This window comes from Salvia hispanica, chromosome 4, assembly GCF_023119035.1.
Source record: "Salvia hispanica cultivar TCC Black 2014 chromosome 4, UniMelb_Shisp_WGS_1.0, whole genome shotgun sequence".
In the NCBI taxonomy this organism is placed as follows: domain Eukaryota; kingdom Viridiplantae; phylum Streptophyta; class Magnoliopsida; order Lamiales; family Lamiaceae; genus Salvia; species Salvia hispanica.
In genome coordinates, this window is record NC_062968.1 from 13,079,219 (window position 1) to 13,090,486 (window position 11,268).

Here is an 11,268-nt window from a genome sequence, read left to right on the forward strand (position 1 = left end):
GCATTAGTTTTAGTAAATTTTAATTATAGCCGCGTAGGAATATTATTTTTAGTAAATTGAAGGTATTAGTTTTAGTAAAATTTTAATTATGGCCATGTAGGAGTATTAGTTTTAGTAAATTTTATCACACACTTAAGATGACACATTTTCCTTTTAGTTTGTCCCAAATAAAATGACAATTTTCTCTTTTTTTAAAACTTTTCTTCTTCAATTAATACACTTATCCACGTTTCTCATTCCAATTAAAATATCGAACTCTTTTTCTCTCTTCATTTAAATCATTAATTGTTTATTTTTGTGGAATAAAAATCAATCTTAATACTATATAGTGATATCAAAATTTAACATTATTAACAATACTTAATTATATACTTATTCAATTAATAAAATTGTCACGACCGCACTCTACTAAGAATAGCAAAGTTGGGAAACCGTGACTAGGTGGGGAATAAGAAGAGGGGAATAGAAAGGAGATAATAGTGATCGAATACTCACTCAGAAATAAATGGAAACACCCTCAAATTAACTCTTAATCACTTAAATTTGAATGGAAATTTTACTTATCAAAATGTAAAATCTTATTCATCAATAGATATTTATCAGAGTATGGAAGAACAGTTGATGCTATACAGCGGAATGAACACGGTCACATGTATGGAGACATGCACCGCCGAGAGCACTACTTAAAATAAAAGGAAACTCATAACTCTGCTTAGCATTCTCCACCGTCACTGCTCAACCTGCAAATTTAGAAATATATGCAGGGCTGAGTATAAAAATACTCAGTGAACACATTGCCGAAATATACATACATAAAATGAAAATATTGTCATGCCATCACAATAACACTCGAGGGTTTACTCTTAAAAGGCCCGAGCTTACTAAATTCTTTGTGAGCTAAAGTTCGACTGATCAGTCTAAGTTCTTTAAGTACTTCTGCCATATCTGAACACCAAGTGCCGTGGAGATGGTGCTCTCCCACGGTCACCTATATCTTTCTCCAGCCGGGGAGGTGGCCACCTCCCAACGACCTCCACTATATCATCTTTGTGCCGTGGAAGGTGGCCACCCGGTCACCTGTGTACACTAATCCGAAAGCTATGAAACTGCCACCATTGTCTTCGTCTTGGAAACGGCTTCGCGTGGGTATCTTGCACATCCCAATCGGAGTCCGAATGAGGGAGTTATGGCGGTTTTACGGAAGTCGCGCAGAGAAGGCCGGGAGCTTCGGGAAAAACGCCCGACCGGGCGTTTTTTACTGTGCAAAACGCCCGGGGACAGAGAAAACGCCCGGATCGGGCATTTTGGCATATGAAAAACGCCCGACCGGGCGATTATGCCGAATTTTTAGATTTTGTGGGCCAACCTTCTATTTTTGGACCCATAGTATAAATACCTCTTGATGTCATTTCTTTTCTTTAGGTTTTTGCTGAATTATATGCTTGAGAGCTTTGTTTCCTCTTGGAGAGGGTTTCTATCCAATTCCTAGATTTAGGTTGCTTGAATCCATCAATTGCTAGTTCAAGCATGGGATTTCCATCAATTGCTAGTTCAAGCATGGATCAAGTAGAGGTATGCTTTGAGGTTTGTGGTTCCCTTGAAGATTTAGCCATGGATGCATGTTAGTATGTTGTAAGTGTCTTAGCTTGCCTCATCAATGACTATGTATCACAATTTCCACTCTATCCATTGTTACTTCTTGTTTTGATCATCTTAGTTTCCTAAATTCTTGTTGGGTTGCCATTATTGATTCAATAGAAAATCTACTTCACAAAAATATTAGATCAATCACCTACAAATTGGGTAAATCCTTGGGAAATGGATCACAAAATACATGGATCCACATTATTATTGGAATTTCGATGGATGTGCTGAACAATGCTAACTTTTATTTTAGATTTAATCTTTTAGTAGTACTTGAAATGTTCATTTGAGAACGAAGCAAATATTATTTATAGTTCCAAGATCGATTATTCTAATCATAAAGGGTAGGTTTCGAATACTACAACGATCACTTATTATTTATCGTTAAGCTAATAATAATAATAACAAGGTTCGAAAGTTCGGGATGTTACATTCTACCCCCCTTAAAAGAAATTTCGTCCCGAAATTTAGGATGTATCTAGGCAAAAGCTCAGTATATTTTTCATTTATTTCCTCTTCCAATTCTCGTGTTGCTTCCTCCTGCCCATGGTGTTTCCACAATATAGTAATCGATTTACTCTAAAGTTGTTGCGCCTTTCGATCTAGGATTGCCACCGGCCTTTCTTTGTAACTCAGTTCAGGTGCCAGAGCAATTTCTTCGTGACAAATCGCGTTTTTTTTTTTTGGATCAAACATGTTTCTTCTAAGTTGGGAGACGTGGAGTACGTCGTGTATGTTCGTAAAACTTAGTGGTTGTGCTAAATGACATGCCACTGTACCCACTTCCTTAAGGATCTTGTATTATTCAATAAATCGAGGTTTTAGCTAACAAATAAGGCTAGTTCTAGATATTCCTTTGTCTCTTATGCTCAAAGTCAAATCAGCGTGACATGATTCGCCGTACGACTTTTTCTGGCTTTACACTTGTTGATCCTTTCCTTTTAATGTTGGTCTTCTATGTCCATTTCACCACAAACTTTCGCTGGTAGCTTGAAACAAAAGACTGTGTTAAGTTGGATTCATCACATCTACTTAAAAAAAACTTCACATGTTTTAACTATACTTATAGAGCTTCAGAAACTCCTTCTAGAAGGAGCTTGCCAAAAGAAATAAATTATGAGAGTAAGGGTATAAATGAACTGAATGTAGATTTCCACAGTAGGTTACCAATAGTATAATCCAATGGATAGTCAAAAGGAAAAGTTTCAATATTCCTAGATGATAACAATAAGACCCATGATGGTTGGTCACAAATGAACTCGAAAAGAATAGGAAAAGCAAACCATTACCATTTGCTCAACTGTATTGCGATAGAAGATCATGTCAACGAAATTTTCAAAGTTTATAAACAACCCAGGGAACTCATAGAGAGAGTAACAAGAGGAAACTAGTCAAGGGGAGAAGTAATGGGCCAGCCTAAAACATGGAACTGCAGAAAAGCTCAAATCAAGAGACAATAATCATATTTGAATTCAGAAGATAGGAGTACTTATATGGAATAAAGAGCTTGTCAATAGGTATGTCTGAAAACTTAAAGGGTTAAATTAAAAGTTTAAGGTCTCATTAGATGGCTGCTCCAATATACTAAGACTGAAAATGATCGGTCTCAAGTGGTTTTGAGAAAGAAGATTAGCAAGGAATTGCCGATTTGATCAACAACTTCGTGATACGAGGTCACGTTAACGAATTCACGAGGTTTATAAGCAAATCAAGGAAATTAACTAATAGCGAATAATTGAGAAGATAAACATAGCAAATTAGTTCAGGGGTAAAGCAAATTGCTAGCTTTAGACTTGGAGTTGCGGAAGAGTTCAAAGCATGTTGGAATAATTGTAGTGGAATGAAGGGATTATTCTTAAAATTGAAGAGCTTATCAACCACAGCACAAAAGGTCCACTAATGATCTTAGAAGAATATATTATCATTGAAAAGACAATTGCTTAAGAAACATGATCAGTCTAAGGACCATAATTAAATTGACTTCGAACAAAGGAATTTGGTGGCAGGAAATCAGTGAGTCAAAATATTGTTTCTTCATAGAACGAGTAAAGAGCGACCATAGTCACTGAAGGTTATCTGAAAACATGAGGGGACAAGCTCAAAACTGAAAGTGATTCACAACCTTAACATAGAAGAGGGAAAATAAGAGCACATTACTTTGGAATAGAAATCATTTAATATCTTAATTCAACAAGAACGTACTTTGATTAAGGGGATGCAAGAAAATGATATTTATGGGAATCTGAATAGGTGTTTCCGATGCATCTTCCTAGTCAACTACAATGGTGATACTCCCATGTTTAACTCTTTATAGCGAATGGTAAATGAGTTATGGGAAACCTGGTCGCAAGCTACTTTCACTTTACGATCATGCCGGATGACAATATGTGGAGATTACGACTCTTTAGTGCCCTTGGCTCATCATAACGCTTATCCTTGTAACTTGTTGTTTCCATTTACTTATTATTGCAAGACTTGATTTTTTTTGTCTACATTGTAGTTAATTCTCTTGTTATGTATGTATATATCACTTTGTTGGATCGAAGGTACGACCCTTGAGAGTGATTAGATTGTCATGAAAGACAAAGGCTAACCCAGATTATTCACGCCATTGGGACGTAGAAAATGGCATCTAGTCCCTACCATCTTTCTAGAAACATTGTTTTGTCCTTTGCTTAATTGTTTTCCTTGTGACTAAATTTCTTTCTTATTGCATACTTTTTCCTCTCATCGCATACTGCATTTCTATGTTCAAGTTCATATTGTATAACTCAAAGTATTCTAAGTTCTTGGAAAATTCGATATTCCAATACTGGCAATGATTTTTTTTATATTTTTTTTTATATCATTCTAGGATACGATAGTGAATTTATTGGGATTCGAGGTCGAACCACATATTGTTTTGAAGAGAGGCATGCATCCTAAAGCATTTTATGTTCTGTGAGAAACGACTTAGTTCTCCGCTCTATAGGACTCATGCTCTAAAATTTCGACTTAGTTCTTTCAAACATTTTAAACTTTTCACAAACATAATCAACATCGTAATAAATCACTTTGCGAATGAATTATTTTTCTAAGTTCAAAACTCAAAATACTCCAACTTGAAAGAAATAACTATAACTCCTTAATCTCAAAACTCACTCTTTTCTCAAAACTCATTTTCCCTTTTCTCTGAATTTTGTCCCTTAAAAGGAACATGTTACCACTTTTTTTTTTCTGAATAGAACTTTATAAACTTCTCTTCTATCATGTATTTCTTAGTACATAACATTCTATCCACTTGCAACTCGTAACAAGAAATACTTAGTTACAGAATATTTTACGACTCATTTTTATAGTAATATTAACTTTTCGATTGTCTGATCACATGGTTTCCTTACAACTCTCATGGGTAGCTTACAACAATAAGTTTTCAATAAGCGCGCGAATTGATTGGGCTCGTCGCCTAATTAAGGAAATACTAGGTTTCAAAAGTATTAGCTATACTCTCTGATCTTGAGAAATTCCTTATTTGTGAGGGTTTTCCAGATGGAGGCAAAAATGAAATGAATGAAAATTCTCATAGGAGTGTTAATAATGGAATCTAAAGAATTAGTCAAACTGAAAAAAGTTCTAGATATTATTGATGATAACTTCAATGTGGTAAGGTTTGAAAGTCGGAAACGATTAGTCGCCAGGGAATTTGAAAGCAAGCAAAATGCCCTGACCTTTGGTTTAAAAGATCGTGACACAAGATCACGCCAATAAATCCTCAAATGAGTCAAGAGAAAACTACAGTCAATCAAGGATGTCTAAAAATATGAGGATAAGTTCATTTGATGTAAACTGAAGGTGAGTCACAACTTACCGTGATATGGGGAAAATGGCGGTGCATTACTTTGCAAGAATAAGTCATTTCAAGGTCATAATCAAACGAACAAGTATTATAATTGCTCAAAGACAATGAGATTTCTTGGAAAAAGTTTGAACGAAAGTACTTGCATGTGATCAAAGACTTTAGGATTGAAGCAGATAACACTTGCCTTGAAATAAAATTATGTGTGCTGGACAGGACGGGCCTGGAACAGAATCATGACTGAGGCTTACTATACTTCTTACACCACCCACCACGAAAGCACCAAGATGTACCAATAATATGAAAGAGAAATCTGGTGGGTATTACAAAAATAAACATCCCCGCACACATGGAAAAGGTATAACAAAGGACTTTGTGATATGTTGGCCCAAAATCAAATGAAGAATGGTTATTATTTGGGTAATCGCCTATCATCACATCGAATTGAGAACCGAGGATCACATCGAGACTTTGTAAAGCTTTCAGAAGGAACTAGACACTAAACTAAATTTAAACATAACATTTCACTTAGAAACATACAAACAATTAGAAGGAACACTTCAACCCGGGAAGCTTGCTAAGAGCAATCGTATATGATAGATGAGATAATTGAGAATCTATCTTGCCCTTGAGATTTTTTTTTTTTTTTTTTGCATACAATAATAATTATCAGACGACCATTTATACGGCACTATACGTGGCACTATATGGAAAGAAGTACAAACCACCGCTTTGCTGGGTGAAAGTAAAAACTGTTGGCTAAAATCATTCTCGTAATCAATAATGGCGTTCATCATCTTTTGCTTCTTTTGAGCATGATAAAGAAAATCTTGGGAACTAGTTCGTTTCACAACTATATCTGACGATTATAGATGAAAATTACAGCTTCGTAGTGTTCTCGACAATTCATAACAGTCATTCTCGTTGCCTTTTACTTTTACTTTTTTTTTTTGCACAATTCTAAATTCTTTTTACTATGTTGAAATTATATTCTTCTGCCATGTACGGATACAACGAGTCTAATATCTTTTGTTATGACTGGATTGTCACCAAGGGTGGTGGTAACCCAGATTGTTCACTTTTGTTTGGACATAGGAGATGGGTATCTAATTCCTGAAATTTTCTGGCAATATCCTTCGTTCGCAACTCAAACGTTTTTTTCTCGTGACAAACTTTCTTTTATCGCGTACGTTCCTTATCATCGCTCGGGAAAGCGAGAAATATTAGTAATTGTTCTTCTATGTTCAAATCTATACTATGTTCTTAGGAGGAACACATAACTTAAAATTCTAAGCTATTGGAAATTTCAAATCTTCCCTTACATGCAATGTGATTCGTGAATTTACTCGAAAAGATATATTCTTTCAAAATACTCGAAAAGATATATTCTTTCAAAAATCCTTTCTTTTCTTAATCGAGAAAATATTCCCCGTTTTTTTTTAATAATTTGCAAAGGTATGTATACTTTCTATTTGCACCATTCACTGCATCTACTTAAAAGAAAATGTAACTTCTTCCCTTCATCATTTAAAATCTTTACTCAATAAAAACACATCAACTATTTCCTCAAAACCTTTACTCGATAAAGAAATATCATCTCCTTTATCAAAATTTCCAAACTCTTTCTTGAATGTAACAAATTACTCTTTTTTTTAAAACTTACACTTTCAACTCTTTCTTCTGAGTCTCTACTCGATAAAACTTATCTTTCTCTAAATTCTCATTCTTTTTTTTTTTTCACATTCATTCACTCGAAACAACTGCCTCATAAAACACATTTGCTCTTTTTCTAAAATCTCATATTTTCATACAGGACCCGTTCATTTGACCGTCGGTCCATAAAGTTTTTCCTTTCCAACTTTTTGAACATCTCTACCTCGCTTTTAAAAGAAAGGACAAATTACCTTTTCCCTCGATGAGCAGGATTGGTGGGAATGCTGAGAGTTCGTTTACTAAGTAGATAGTCTAGTTGAACAAGTCTAGACTAGTAACCGAAAAGAGACTCTTTGGTTCAGAGCATGAAAGAAACGACTCTGATACCACTCTGTCACGACCGCACTCTACTAAGGCTAGCAAAGTTGGGAAACCGTGACTAGGTGGGGAATAAGAAGAGGGGAATAGAAAGGGGATAATAGTGATCGAATACTCACTCAGAAATAAATGAAAACACCCTCAAATTAACTCTTAATCACTGAAATTTGAATGGAAATCTTACTTATCAAAATGTAAAATCTTATTCATCAATAGATATTTATCAGAGTATGGAAGAACAGTTGATGCTATACAGCGGAATGAACACGGTCACATGTATGGAGACATGCACCGCCGAGAGCCACTACTTAAAATAAAAGGAAACTCATAACTCTGCTCAGCATTCTCCACCGTCACTGCTCAACCTGCACATTTAGAAATATATGCAGGGCTGAGTATAAAAATACTCAGTGAACACATTGCCGAAATATACATACATAAAATGAAAATATTGTCATGCCATCACAATAACACTCGAGGGTTTACTCTTAAAAGGCCCGAGCTTACTAAATTCTTTGTGAGCTAAAGTTCGACTGATCAGTCTAAGTTCTTTAAGTACTTCTGCCATATCTGAACACCAAGTGCCGTGGAGATGGTGCTCTCCCACGGTCACCTACATCTTTCTCCAGCCGGGGAGGTGGCCACCTCCCAACGGCCTCCACTATATCATCTTTGTGCCGTGGAAGGTGGCCACCTTCCAATGGTCACCTGTGTACACTAATCCGAGTAGGGACACCACCCTCACTCGGACCCGAATTCGATTCTTACGTTCCAACCAAACAGATAGGCTTCATACACATAAAACAAATCATTTATGGCAAGACAATATCATTTGCTTAAATAACAACATAAGTTCACATTTTTATCCACATGTAGGATAGAAAAGTTCACCTTGTTCGTTTAATTTCTCGCTCCGACCCTACTTGCGGAGATAACCTTTTTGAAAAAAATCACAATATAATATGCAAATCAGACTTCAAGAAATTCTTAACTTTAATAGGAATGCAAGCCTCCTAATTAATTCTCTTTTCTTATTTCACTTATCTTTAAGGAATCATTACACTTAAAACAATGCATGCATTCATTTTTTATTTTTTTTTCTCTATTCTTTAAGAAATTTCTAAAACTCGCATACTATTTAATACTTCTTCTTTCAATATTCTTAGCTTCGAATAAATTGGAACTCCGTACTTTAATATGAATTTTGCTCCCAAAGCTCTAACAAAACCCAAGATCAATTATTTTAGCTTAGCTACACTATCAGAAGAAACCATATGTAAAAATACTCATTGAAGCTTAATTTAAAACTTAGGCTAAGATATAATATTAAATCGCCCCTAATAATTTCAGATTTCAAAATTGGGCCAAGACTTCCCTTTATTTTATGCCCAAAGAACTACTCCCTCCGTCCCAGAGAAGTTGGCACACTTTCCTTTTTAGTTTGTCCCGCAAAAGATGTCACATTTCCCTTTTTGGAAAAAGTTCTCTCTCACATGAATATAAAAATTATATTTTCTCTCTCCATTTAACACACAAAACAAAACCTCCTAAAATCCCGTGCCATTTTCAAAGTATGCCAACTTCTTTGGGACGGAGGGAGTATTTTACTTTTAGTCCAAAGATTACGTCTTTCACCCACCTTCTATCCCCACTTTAAAATTAGTGAACCCAAGGAGGCCCAATTTCTTCCTCCATGATTAATTAGGGAGAGGCCCATTTTGAACTATAGCCTTCTTCCACAATCGGTATTCCCCTCCCCCTCTTTCTTATTTCCATTTCCCCCAAAATTAGAGACAAATCCCTAAATTCCGTCGCCTGACTCCTCACTCCATCAGAATCGACGCCCTACTGCCCTCCTCTGTCGGCCCTGCTCTTGCCACCACTGCGCTGCTGTGCGCGGGGTGGTTCGCCGTCGTGGCCCTCCGTCTATTTCTCTCTCGGGTTCCGCCGCCATGCACCCCATCAGCCGCCGCCGCCTTTCCTCCAGCAGTCCGGCCGTCTCCGGACAGCCGGCGAGCCCTCCGCCACTGCACTCTCTCTCTCTCTCCCGACACCACTACCGTCACCCCGCCATTCTCCGATAGGTAAAGCTTAGATTTTTAACTTTCTTCCCCCTTATTCTTATTCTCTAAAGATTTAACCTTTGATTTTTTTTTAAAAGCTTTGTTGTTTCAAACTTGTGGATTTGTAAAGGGGTGAAATCAGTGATGGATTTGGGGTGCTGGGCTGTCATCGTTAGCGACGGGTTGCGGAGCTTGCTGCCGGAATCCGGCAGATTCATGCTCTTGAGATAAGTTTTTCTCATTTTTTTCTAGTTATTAAGGCTGTAGGATTCTACATATTTCTATTTACGGAATTTGGTGAATTATGAGTATATGTCTTGCTATATAGAAGACTTACTGGTGAAATACAATATGCTGTTAAACTTGTTGTGGCAAATTTTATTTCCAAATTATATATGCATATGGTTGTACATATATGGAAGGAAAGCTTGGGGTTTACCATGCATGGAAACTATGTTTGAATTATAAAAGTGGGGATGTAATTTACCTGAGATTGTGTGTTTGCGTTTGACACAGGATTGATACCTCTAAATTCTCACTAAACTCTCTGTATTCTTACTCGATGGGTATGTGTAGTAAATTATGTTTTCTATTTCTTGTAGGATGATGCGTGAAAGAGAGAGGAACACGTGGAAGATTGCTGAAGAAGACGTGGAGAGATTATAGAGGGATAGCTGGAGCTTATCTGTGAGGGTTATTGGGCTACAAGGCCCAAATTTAATCATTAGCAAAAATCTTAAGAAAAGATATGGGCTGACAAAAAATAGTTTATAGGCCCAACAATATTTACACGTAAATTTTCTTACATTTTATTTTATTAGAGATGTATGTTCATGAATTTATAAACTCATGCCTTGGTTTAGTGGTCTGTCAATTTTCTTTAATTCTATTTCTTCTATTTCCTAATAGATTAGGATTTGATAAATTTATATCATAGGACTTTATTGGAATTTCGATGGATGTGTTGAACACTGCTAACTTTTATTTTAGATTTAATCTTTTAGTAGTACTTGAAATGTTCATTTGAGAACGAAGCAAATATTATTTATAGTTCCAAGATCGATTATTCTAATCATAAAGGGTAGGTTTCGAATACTACAACGATCACTTATTATTTATCGTTAAGCTAATAATAATAATAACAAGGTTCGAAAGTTCGGGATGTTACAAAAATAGTGCATCGCGCTGGGATTGAATATATGGACAATATTTCATTAGACGGATGGAGCGTATAACGATTCGATTCTTAAAGTTCACATGTATCAATAATACATGATTATGTACTTATTTGATTAGTAAAAATATCGTCAGTTGCGTATCGCGCCGGGGCTGAAGTGTAAATCCAACACTCCAAGGGATTAGTAGTACATGGGGTTAGGGTATAGTATGTTGGAACCGGCAGCGGAAGCGGGCGCATAAATTAATCACATAATAATCAGATCTATTCAGCAGATTATTTAGACAAAAGCTATTCGCGTAATTATCACATGTCTCATGCTCATAACTTGAATCAATCATGCTTTAAGAATATTGAAACCTAAAACATGCTTTTCTACGGAGCAGAAAAATACCTAATTAATTCTCCAAAGAATTGAAGATGGCTAGCTTCTTCTCCACGTGATGCTTTGAGTACTAAACCACAAATCTTCTCTCTGGTTCCCGAACTGTATCCCAATATCAGTGTGGGCTGATCTT

At 36.1% G+C, this 11,268-nt stretch overlaps 2 long non-coding RNA genes across 3 annotated transcripts; both read right to left on the reverse strand.

Moving 5' to 3' along the window:
• Positions 1-571: 571 nt before the first annotated feature.
• On the reverse strand, positions 572-1,076 carry LOC125223062. Its single transcript, XR_007176661.1, has 2 exons — positions 883-1,076; positions 572-740 (listed from the first exon to the last, which is right to left on the reverse strand). It is a non-coding gene; the product is annotated as an uncharacterized LOC125223062 (long non-coding RNA).
• A 6,618-nt stretch (positions 1,077-7,694) lies between these two features.
• Positions 7,695-10,481, reverse strand: LOC125223061. 2 transcript variants are annotated; one of them, XR_007176660.1, is made up of 4 exons: positions 10,061-10,481; positions 8,402-8,446; positions 7,997-8,298; positions 7,695-7,875 (listed from the first exon to the last, which is right to left on the reverse strand). It is a non-coding gene; the product is annotated as an uncharacterized LOC125223061 (long non-coding RNA). The 2 variants fall into 2 exon arrangements; XR_007176659.1 differs by having other exon boundaries at positions 8,018-8,298; positions 10,061-10,470.
• Positions 10,482-11,268: the final 787 nt, after the last annotated feature.